This window comes from Oncorhynchus masou, chromosome 19 (assembly GCF_036934945.1).
Source record: "Oncorhynchus masou masou isolate Uvic2021 chromosome 19, UVic_Omas_1.1, whole genome shotgun sequence".
Taxonomy (NCBI): Eukaryota; Metazoa; Chordata; class Actinopteri; order Salmoniformes; family Salmonidae; genus Oncorhynchus; species Oncorhynchus masou.
In genome coordinates, this window is record NC_088230.1 from 1,391,446 (window position 1) to 1,403,287 (window position 11,842).

Here is an 11,842-nt window from a genome sequence, read left to right on the forward strand (position 1 = left end):
ATTAAGCCTACGGACCCCCATTTCCATGTTTCCTAGCTGTGCTTGAAGTTCAAAAAATTTACCCAAAAATAAGCTAGCATTGTTATTAAAAGTCTTACTGAAACGTTCAGTGAAGGTTTTAAGGAATTTATTTAAAAACCTCCAAATAATCGGAGCGTTAATAAAACCACAAAACTTTCAAGGAACCAGAGTAAAATGTTCTCAGGTCCTCCCAGGCAACCTAAAGATAAAATGTTCCCATAACAGGTAAAATGTTCACTTCTGTTCTCAGAAAATTACATTTTCTTCTCCGTTTTACCAGTCAGGAAATGTATGGCTTCGTTCCCACAACCAATGTAAAACCAAGAAACTTCGTTCCCACAACTTCCAAGGAACCAAAATGTGCTAGCTGGACTGTACCATTCAATATTCCCCAAGTCCTCAGTACCTCAGGCAGATTAGCTCAGAGCAGGTCTGAGATCAGTTTGATGACACACTCCTCCATATACAGTTAGTAGTATAGTTGCCAAGTCCCTCGGGTTGGGGTGGAACTAGTCAGGTTCAAACACAGTACAGAGTTTTTTTTAAACATTTCAGTAACATTTCTGTTACCTACCCCATTACGACAGCCAAAATCCCCACTGGTCCAATCCATGGGATATCCTGCTATTGAACATGCCAATTCTAAAATGTATTATGATATAGCAGGTGAAATGAAATGATGTTTGCCAAATTGTTTGGCTCATTTAGTTTTTTATATTCTTTGTTGTTTTGGACCTTTTATCTGTTTTGTTGTTATCCTGTAATTTATTCTCCCATTGAGTCGGTAGAAGTAGCCCCTAACCACTGATTCAGAGTCAGAAATAGTTTCATTCCGTCTAATGGTTAAGGTTAGAATTGGGTGAATGTAATCTGATCCTACTATAGATCTGTGGTTAGGAGGAACTTCTACTTAAACCATTCCTCTGGAGCGACCAAAACGCTAAACGCTGATTGTTTCTCACCTTTCTGTAATCCTGGGGTGCACAGACAATCACTGTACACACATCATTAAACCTGTTTTAAAACTAGCCTATTTGTCTGTTCACTGGCTGGAAGGGGATGGGATTGGATGAAGGTTTGGAAATAGCTGTTTTCCCCTACTTGTAATTTACATTTGATTTATTTAGCACATTTGAAAAGCATTCTTTGTTTTAGTCTCTTCTCACATGAGGTGGAGCGAGACGGTCTTTATTTTAATATTTTTTCAATTGAATATTAAAACATACTACAGTGCCTTGCGAAAGAATTCGGCCCCCTTGAACTTTGCGACCTTTTGCCATATTTCAGGCTTCAAACATAAAGATATAAAACTGTATTTTTTTGTGAAGAATTAACAACAAGTGGGACACAATCATGAAGTGGAACGACATTTATTGGATATTTCAAACTTTTTTAACAAATCAAAAACTGAAAAATTGGGCGTGCAAAATTATTCAGCCCCTTTACTTTCAGTGCAGCTAACTCTCCAGAAGTTCAGTGAGGATCTCTGAATGATCCAATGCTGACCTAAATGACTAATGATGATAAATACAATCCACCTGTGTGTAATCAAGTCTCCGTATAAATGCACCTGCACTGTGATAGTCTCAGAGGTCCGTTAAAAGCGCAGAGAGCATCATGAAGAACAAGGAACACGCCAGGCAGGTCCGAGATACTGTTGTGAAGAAGTTTAAAGCCGGATTTGGATACAAAAAGATTTCCCAGGCTTTAAACATCCCAATGAGCACTGTGCAAGCGATAATATTGAAATGGAAGGAGTATCAGACCACTGCAAATCTACCAAGACCTGGCCGTCCCTCTAAACTTTCAGCTCATACAAGGAGAAGACTGATCAGAGATGCAGCCAAGAGGCCCATGATCACTCTGGATGAACTGCAGAGATCTACAGCTGAGGTGGGAGACTCTGTCCATAGGACAACAATTAGTCGTATATTGCACAAATCTGGCCTTTATGGAAGAGTGGCAAGAAGAAAGCCATTTCTTAAAGATATCCATAAAAAGTGTTGTTTATAGTTTGCCACAAGCCACCTGGGAGACACACCAAACATGTGGAAGAAGGTGCTCTGGTCAGATGAAACCAAAATTGAACTTTTTGGCAACAATGCAAAACGTTATGTTTGGCGTAAAAGCAACACAGCACATCACCCTGAACACACCATCCCCACTGTCAAACATGGTGGTGGCAGCATCATGGTTTGGGCCTGCTTTTCTTCAGCAGGGACAGGGAAGATGGTTAAAATTGATGGGAAGATGGATGGAGCCAAATACAGGACAATTCTGGAAGAAAACCTGATGGAGTCTGCAAAAGACCTGAGACTGGGACGGAGATTTGTCTTCCAACAAGACAATGATCCAAAACATAAAGCAAAATCTACAATGGAATGGTTCAAAAATAAACATATCCAGGTGTTAGAATGGCCAAGTCAAAGTCCAGACCTGAATCCAATCGGGAATCTGTGGAAAGAACTGAAAACTGCTGTTCACAAATGCTCTCCATCCAACCTCACTGAGCTCGAGCTGTTTTGCAAGGAGGAATGGGAAAAAATGTCAGTCTCTCGATGTGCAAAACTGATAGAGACATACCCCAAGTGACTTACAGCTGTAATCGCAGCAAAAGGTGGCGCTACAAAGTATTAACTTAAGGGGGCTGAATAATTTTGCACGCCTAATTTTTCAGTTTTTGATTTGTTAAAAAAGTTTGAAATATCCAATAAATGTCGTTCCACTTCATGATTGTGTCCCACTTGTTGTTGATTCTTCACAAAAAATACAGTTTTATATCTTTATGTTTGAAGACTGAAATGTGGCAAAAGGTCGCAAAGTTCAAGGGGGCCGAATACTTTCGCAAGGCACTGTATTTACTTTCAGTGAAGTGGCTCAACATTTATTTACATTACATTGTCATCTAACAGACTCCCATTCAGAGCGACCCAAAGAAGCAACCTGGGTCAATGCCCTGCCAAGGGAATGTTGACAGATCTCCCACAAGTTCAAAACAGGGCCCGACCTTTCAGCCACCGGCCCAAGCTCCCAATCGCCACCAGCTCTCCAAGACACACCCTCCCCCCACACACACACAGTTCCCTGAGAGCTGCCCCTGAACCATCCAAGAACCCCACCCCCCCCCAGAAAAAAATGTAATAATCCCATTCCCCACCCCGAAGTTCCCCCCCAAGCCCACTTGCACCAACAACCAACAAAATGAAGAACAGAAAAACTAAGGAAAACAGAAAACAATGCAGAAACAAAAGACATCAAGGACAACAAATACATTTTGAGTGCATGTATGGCACTATTTACATGTGCGTGAGTGTGTGTATATGCATGTGTACATGTAAAAACACCTGCACGGCATCAGCCTAAGGCAAACAGGCATTAGATGTAACAACGTTGCCCATCACTGTCATTCTATCCCCCGCCTAGCAACTCCAGTCCCACTTGTCTCCAATTCCACATCCCAACTCTCAACTTCCCTCAGCCCATCCCACCTCTCTCTGCTGGCCACCCTCTTGAGATTTCTACGCGCCATATATCTTTCAACTATCCTAGTTTCCTGGGACTTTAATGCAGGCAAACTTAAATCAGTTTTACCAAATTTTTACCAGCATGTCACATGTGCAACCAGAGGGGAAAACAACTCTAGACCACCTTTACTCCACACAAAGAGATGCATACAGAGCTCTCCCTCGCCCTCCATTTGGCAAATCTGACCATAATTCTATCCTCCTGATTCCTGCTTACAGGCAAACACTAAAGCAGGAAGCACCAGTGACTCGCTCAATACTACGTAACTGATTAGACTTAATATAAAACTTGTGTAATCGGCATACATGTACACCTTTCTTTATAGGATTTCTAATCCTTGAATGTTGTTATTTGATCGGATTTTAAAAGCTAGCATTTCGATAGCCGTAATGAATAGATATGGTGACAGTGGACACCCTTGTTTAACTCCACTTGACATTTCAAAAATCTCTGAGAAGTAGGCGCTGTCTACTATTTTAGACCTGGGGTTGCTATACATTACTTTTACCCATTTTATAAGGGACTCCAGGCATTTATAAATAAAATCAAAGGCCTTTTCAATACCAGGCCTGGCTTCTTAGACGTTTCATGTTGTTCTATTATTTCTAGGTGTATAATATCTGCAGTGTATCGTCCATGTAAAAAACCTGTCTGATCATGATGAACAATACATGGTAAAAGATTTTTAATTCTAAGTGCTATTCATTTCGCGAGTATTTTTGATCACAACATTAAAGTGTAAGAGGCCTCCAGTTTTTTAGATGGATTGGATCTTTATATTTGCCATTTGGGTCTTGTTTTAATAATAGTGAAATCAGACCTTCCTTCTGAGTACCTGACAGACTACCATTTATATAGGAGTAGTTAATAATAATAATAATAATGTAGCTTTGAGTATATCAAAAAATGCTTTTAAATTTAACCAGGCTAGTCAGTTAAGAACAAATTCTTATTTACAATGACGGTCTACACCGGCCAAACCGGACGACGCTGGGCCAATTGTGTGCCGCCCTATGGGACTCCCAATCACGGCCGGTTGTGATACAGCCTGAATTCAAACCAGGGTGTCTGTAGTGATGCCTCTAGCACTGAGATGCAGTGCCTTAGACCACTGTGCCACTCAGGAAGCTTGATATACCTCTAATGTTATGCCATCAAGCCCTGGGGGGTTTTCGAGACTGAAAGGATTTAATAGCCTCAAAGTTATTCCTCATCGCACTGATCTTTTTGTACATTTGGTAATTTTCAACAACAAAAAAAATATTTGGAAAGAATTCCTTACAGTAATCCTCATTCAGAGGGTGAGGATGAGATGGAAAAGAAAACAAATATATGCTTAAAATATTTAGCTTCCTCTTTTAAAATACAATTTTCCTGTCTTTGTCTGCACTGATTATATTGATTAGGGAAATGGGATGAGATTTCTAGAATAAAACTATGTAAATGTGAGTTGACTATTAAGAAAATATTTTATGATTTGAATCAAGTTTGTGCCTGATGCATACAGTGAGGGGAAAAAATATTTGATCCCCTGCTGATTTTGTACATTTGCCCACTGACAAACAAATGATCCGTCTATAATTTTAATGGTAGGTTTATTTGAACAGTGAGAGGCAGAATAACAACAAAAAAATCCAGAAATACACATGTCAAAAGATTTCTGTCTCCCAGGTGTCTTTTATACAGGTCACGAGCTGAGATTAGGAGCACACTCTTAAAGGGAGTGCTCCTAATCTCAGTTTGTTACCTGTATAAAAGACATCTGTCCACAGAAGCAATCAATCAATCAGATTCCAAACTCTCCACCATGGCCAAGACCAAAGATCTCTCCAAGGATGTCAGGGACAAGATTGTAGACCTACGCAAGGCTGGAATGGGCTACAAGACCATCACCAAGCAGCTTGGTGAGAAGGTGACAACAGTTGGTGTGATTATTCGCATATGTAAGAAACACAAAAGAACTCTCCCTTGGCCTGGGGCTCCATGCAAGATCTCACCTTGTGGAGTTGCAATGATCATGAGAACGGTGAGGAATCAGCACAGAACTACACGGGAGGATCCTATCAATGATCTCAAGGCAGCTGGGACCATAGTCAACAAGAAAACAATTGGTAACACACTACGCTGTGAAGGACTGAAATCCTGCAGCGCCCACAAGGTCCCCCTGCTCAAGAAAGCACATATACATGCCCGTCTGAAGTTTGCCAATGAACATCTGAATGATTCAGAGGACAACTGGGTGCAAGTGTTGTGGTCAGATGAGAACAAAATTGAGCTCTTTGGCATCAACTCAACTCGCCGTGTTTGTAGGAGGAGGAATGCTGGCTATGACCCCATGAACACCATCTCCACCGTCAAACATGGAGGTGGAAACATTATGCTTTGGGGGTGTTTTTCTGCTAAGGGGACAGGACAACTTCACCGCATCAAAGGGACGATGGGCGGGGCCATGTACTGTCAAATCTTGGGTGAGAACCTCCTTCCCTCAGCCAAGGCAGTGAAAATGGGTCATGGATGGGTATTACAGTATGACAATGACCCAAAACACACGGCCAAGGCAACAAAGGAGTGGCTCAAGAAGAAGCACATTAAGGTCCTGGAGTGGCCTAGCCAGTCACCAGACCTTAATCCCATAGAAAATCTGTGGAGGGAGCTGAAGGTTCGAGTTGCCAAACGTCAGCCTCAAAACCTTAATGACTTGGAGAGGATCTGCAAAGAGGAGTGGGACAAAATCCCTCCTGAGATGTGTGCAAACCTGGTGGCCAACTACAAGAAACGTCTGACCTCTGTGATAGCCAACAAGGGTTTTGCCACCAAGTACTAAGTCATGTTTTGCAGAGGGGTCAAATACTTATTTCCCTCATTATCAATTTATCAAATCAATTATTACTTTATCAAATCAATTTTTTTCTGGATTTTTTTGGTTGTTATTCTGTTGTTATTCTGTTCAAATAAACCTACCATTAAAATGATAGACTGATCATTTCTTTGTCAGTGGGCAAACGTACAAAATCAGCAGGGGATCAAATACTTTTTTCCCTCACTGTACACATCAAATTATGGCCCTAGAGTGTGGTTTCCTCCTGGCCCACCAGGGGGCAGCCTCTACTAATTTAGACCAAGGCTTGCACATCATCTCTATCATATCAGGGGTTGCTCTCATGTTGCATCACCTCTTCAACTAATTTAATTGATTAGAATGAGTCATTCTGGCTGCCTTGAAAGTATGCAACCCAAACCAAGATAAGATGCTACGCTACATTTCTCGTAATAATAGAACTACCCGAGATTAAGAAAAGGGTTTGGGAAGAGTTGAGACGGTTGCTTCTCTGCAAAGTTCTCAAGATGTCAAAAGACTCAGAAAGAAAACCTGCTGACTGCAGTGTTATTTAAAAGTTTGTTCAGAAATTATTTCACTCTACAACTGAAGAAGAGAGAGTTTTTTTCTCAAAGAGATTATGAAGCCTATTTCATGGATATCTTAGTGACACAGAGTATTTAATCTCTTCCTCCAGAGAGAGAGAAAGAGAGAGAGAGAGAGTGAGAGGAAACGAGAGAAAGAGGCTGTATCTGTGAGACCCAAAAGAGCTCTTCAGAGTTTGTTGGTGAGTCATTCAGTGGGAAATGATAGAAGCAGCATGAGTACACACTAATACCGACTATAGTCTATTAGGCCATAGAGAAAATGGTCACACAGACACTCATGCACAGTCACACCCACTGCCTGAAATTCAGATAAATGGTACAGTATTTGTAAGTATCAAACAATGTATATAAAGCAACGACTGTAAATTCCCAATATGAACTCAAGTCCAAACATTCCAGGAGAGGGCCATCTTCCCTTGTCACTGTGTCTATAAGCATTGTTTAACTGAACTGAGCTGAGAGATCAGTAGGGTCTAACATTTTATTAATACTGTAATACAAAGTGCAAATACAGACTCAACTCATTTTATTGTACAACAGTAACAATATATAATTGCACAGTAATTACATTAATGTTTCATGAAAAGTATTGATGGTGAGAAATCGCCGGACTGTGTGTATGCCAGTAATTGTCAGTAATTCTGTGCATGTGTGTCCCCGTCTGTTTACACAGTATCTGTGTTTGTATTGTTTCTCAGTTGGCTGTGTGTGTGTGTGTGTGTGTGTGTGTGTGTGTGTGTGTGTGTGTGTGTGTGTGTGTGTGTGTGTGTGTGTGTGTGTGTGTGTGTGTGTGTGTGTGTGTGTGTGTGTGTGTCAGGGGAGCAGGGGTAGATGATGGAGGAAGGGCTTAGTGAAACAGTTTAAACTCTGAGGAGGGATTTGCAGGTTTTGATCCTGGCTAATTAACGTGGAGCCCTCGATGGGACGACTGGGTATTTGTGACAGGGAAGTTTGAAGGGGACTCTTGTGTGTGTGTGTGTGTGTGTGTGTGTGTGTGTGTGTGTGTGTGTGTGTGTGTGTGTGTGTGTGTGTGTGTGTGTGTGTGTGTGTGTGTGTGTGTGTGTGTGTGTGTGTGTGTGTGTGTGTGTGTGTGTGTGTGTGTGTGTATGTCTCAGTGGTAATCACTTGGTTCTATAATCATCTCTTCCTCTCTGTGTGTCCCTATGGTGAGACGATCAGAGGAGCGGAGGGCATCCACTCTATTGTTCAATCAATTCACTCATTAACTCACAACATTAGGAAACTTTAATTAAGCATGGGGCCTGCCACGATTAATTAACTTTGAGAATACTTCCTTTTTTCTTTCCCGTACACTTATTTTACTAAGTCAGGGAAGCTACAGAATGCACTAATTTAGCCACACAATTTACAAATCCAATTAAAGTCAATATTAAGGCTTCACAAGCTGTCCCGTGCATAGTCTTAGCTATAATACTATCCTCTTTTGTGGTTAGAACAGCCAGGGTGTGTATGTGTAAGCCGGAGAATAATGTATTAAATAGGGTTAGCAGTTATAATAAGTTTGGTTATTGAAAAGAGTTTATTATGCTGTGTTATCCTGTTAGGGAGGTGGTGTTGTGGCACTTTATTGGTAATCCTGAGTCTCCCATCGCTCTGAGTGGTCTCTTTTACACCCACCCTGTTCCAGTGTCTGTGTGCTTTCCCTTTTCTCAAAGATCAGTGTCCTCTGTAGACCTACCTGATTGACAAGACCTACATATGTGACTGGTCACATCTAACTGGGCACGTTTTTTGTTGATTTTCATATTATGACGATAGTAGGACTAAACTGTGGTACACATATTACTTTCAAGAATACAGAAATGACACTTGACATTAGTATAGGCAACCACTTGAACACAGTTCTCTCAAGCTTGGCAACAATTAGCCTAGAAGACTAACTCTGCGTTTACACTAGGAAGCGGCTTCGCTCAGTGAAACATCGGATGCCACTCACTTTCAATGAAAGGAAAGCGAGAGAAGCGGGAGACCATTGAGGCGGGGGGACCGTTGAGCGATGTGAGTATGGGCGAGGGAGCTGAACAGGGCGGGACTAAAATTGGTAAAAGCTGAACTTGGTTCAAATCCTCCGCGATATCGAGACGTGAGGGACCAATCGACGCTCAACATAGCTTCCAACCCCTACTGGATTGGCTGTCAATGGCAGTTGATACGTAACACTACCCAGCGTGCTTAGCACCCACATGAGCGAGGCTAGAGTGGCGAGGCGAGTCAAAACAAATAACGTTTTATTTGTCACATGCTTCATAAACAACAAGTGTAGACGAACAGTGAAATGCTCTTGAATGCAGAAAGAAAGAAAATAGATAATAGAAAAGTAAAACACATAACGTAAACTCACCCCATTCCGTACAAATGTGCGCAACCGCAACATTCAAACAAGGCTACAAAGAAAACGAATATGGATGGGACTGTAGCGACTGTGTTGACTTCAAAATCGGGGGTGTGAACTAGTTTTCTATTCAAGCGTTGATCGACATGGTAAATGGCTCTATAGTATCGGAGAAAAGTTTAAAAAACTGACCAAACGTTACATCGTCGTAACGTATAGCCCGCATAAAGCAACTATTTCTGTCTTACAATCTCTCCACCAGGTGTAGCACTTCTCTCATCCTTCAAAAACAAGAAATGGACAGTGGCGGGGGTAAAGGGGATACCTAGTCATTTTTTGCGTCATCATTCTCAAAGTCGCTGTTTACTTCTAAACTCACTTTAGCACCGCCCTAAAAACCAGATTCAAATTCGACACAAACCTTCAAATAGGTATGTAATGACACATTATATAAACTCTTTATAGTGTTTTATTTACATTTTAGAGGCGATAAGCTGATAAGTTGGACAGATAGAGTGAAAAAAAGCAATTTCCCCAAACGACATATCCCCTTCTCACTATCACGCATTAGTTTCGGTTCCCCACCAATATTTTTTAAAAGACCAGATGGGGCTCATTGCCTGCTTGAATTATGCAGAAACGGGCAGCGTTTAGGTCATGTAATTGATTATGTTAGAAAGGGGAGAAATTGTGCTTTACAATGGTATTGACATTACAGTTGATCTGGATGTATTACGTTTTTGGGTCGCAAAAATGAGGGCAATTGTATGGACCAAGGCGATGTACGTGAGTTTACGTTAATAATAAAATTAATACTAAATACACGATGAGTAATGATACCTTGTACCCCTGCACAAGTTAATTGAGGTAGATATTGTATGCACATATTACTATGAATAAAGTGACATAATAAAACAGTAGCAGCAGTGTATGTGATGAGTCACAAAAAGTTAGCGCAAAAGGGGTAAATGCAGATAGTTAAACAATTATCTACCCAGACTATTTAACTAATTATTTAGCAGCTCTTATGGCTTGGGGGGGCAGAAGCTGTTCAGGTTCCTGGTGGTTCCAGACTTGGTGCATCGGTGCCTCATGCCATGTGGTAGCAGAAAGAACATTCTATGACTTGGGTGGCTGGAGTCTAACAATTTCTTCGGTCTTCCTCTGACACCGCCTAGTATAGAGGTCCTGGATTGCAGGGCGCTCGGCCCCAGTGATGTACTGGGCCATACGCACTACCCTCTGTAGCGCCTTGTGGTTAGATCTCAAGCACTTGCCATGCCAAGTAGTGATGCAGCCTGTCAAGATTCAATGGTATAGCTGTATAATGTTTTGAGAATCTGAGGGCCCATGACAAATCTTTTCAGCCTCCTGAGGTAGAGGCATGGTCGTGCCCTCTTCACGACTGCATTTGTGTGTGTGTGGGCCATGATATATCCTTAGTGATGTGGACTCCGAGAAAGCTCTCGACCCGTTCCATTACAGCCCTGTCTATGTGGGTGACTGTGCTCGGCCCTCCCTTTCCTGTAGTCCACGATCAGCTCCTTTTTCTTGTTGACGTTAAGGAAGAGGTCGTTGTCCTGGCACCACACTGCCAGGTCTCTGACCTCCTTCCTATAGATTGTCTCATCGCCGTCGGTGATCAGTCCTACCACCGTTGTGTTGTCGGAAAATGTAATGATGGTTTTGGTGTCATGCGTGGAAACAGTTGTGGGTGAACAGGAAGTACAGGAGGGGGCGGACCCGTAAGGGGTCCACGTGTTGAGGGTCAGCATGGCGGTTGTGTTGTTGTCCACCCTCACCACCTGGGGGGCGGTCCGTCAGGAAGTCCAGAATCCAGTTGCAGAGGGAGGTGTTCAGTCCCACGGTCCATAGCTTACTGGTGAGCTTGGAGGGCACTATGGTGTTGAACGCTGACCTGTAGTCAATGAACAGCATGCTCATGTACAGTAGGTGTTCCTCTTGTCCAGGTGGGAAAGGGCAGTGTGGAGTGCAATATAGATTGCATGATCTGTGGATCTGTTGGGGCGGTGGGTGTATGGGAGTGGGTCCAGGGTTTATGGGATGATGGTGTTGATGTGGTCCATGACCAGCCTTTCAAAGCATTTCATGACTACAGATGTGAGTGCTACATTTAGAAAGGTTACCTTCGCATTCTTGGGCACAGGGACTATGGTGGTCTGCTTGAAACGTAGGTATTAGAGAGTGGGTCAAGGATAGGTGGAAAATATCAGTAAAACACTTGCTAGCTGGTCAGCTCATGCTCTGAGTATGCGTCCTGGTAATTTGTTTGACCCTGCGGCCTTGTGAACGTTAACCTGTTTAAAGGTCTTACTCACATCGGCTACGGAGAGCGTGATCACACAGTCGTCCAGAACAGCTGGTGCTCTCATGTATGGTTCAATGTTGCTTCTCTCAAAGCAAGCATAGAAAGCATGCAGCTTGTCTGGTAGGCTCGCATCACTGGGCAGCTGGGGGCTGGGTTTCCGATTGTAATCCGTGATAGTTTGCAAGCCC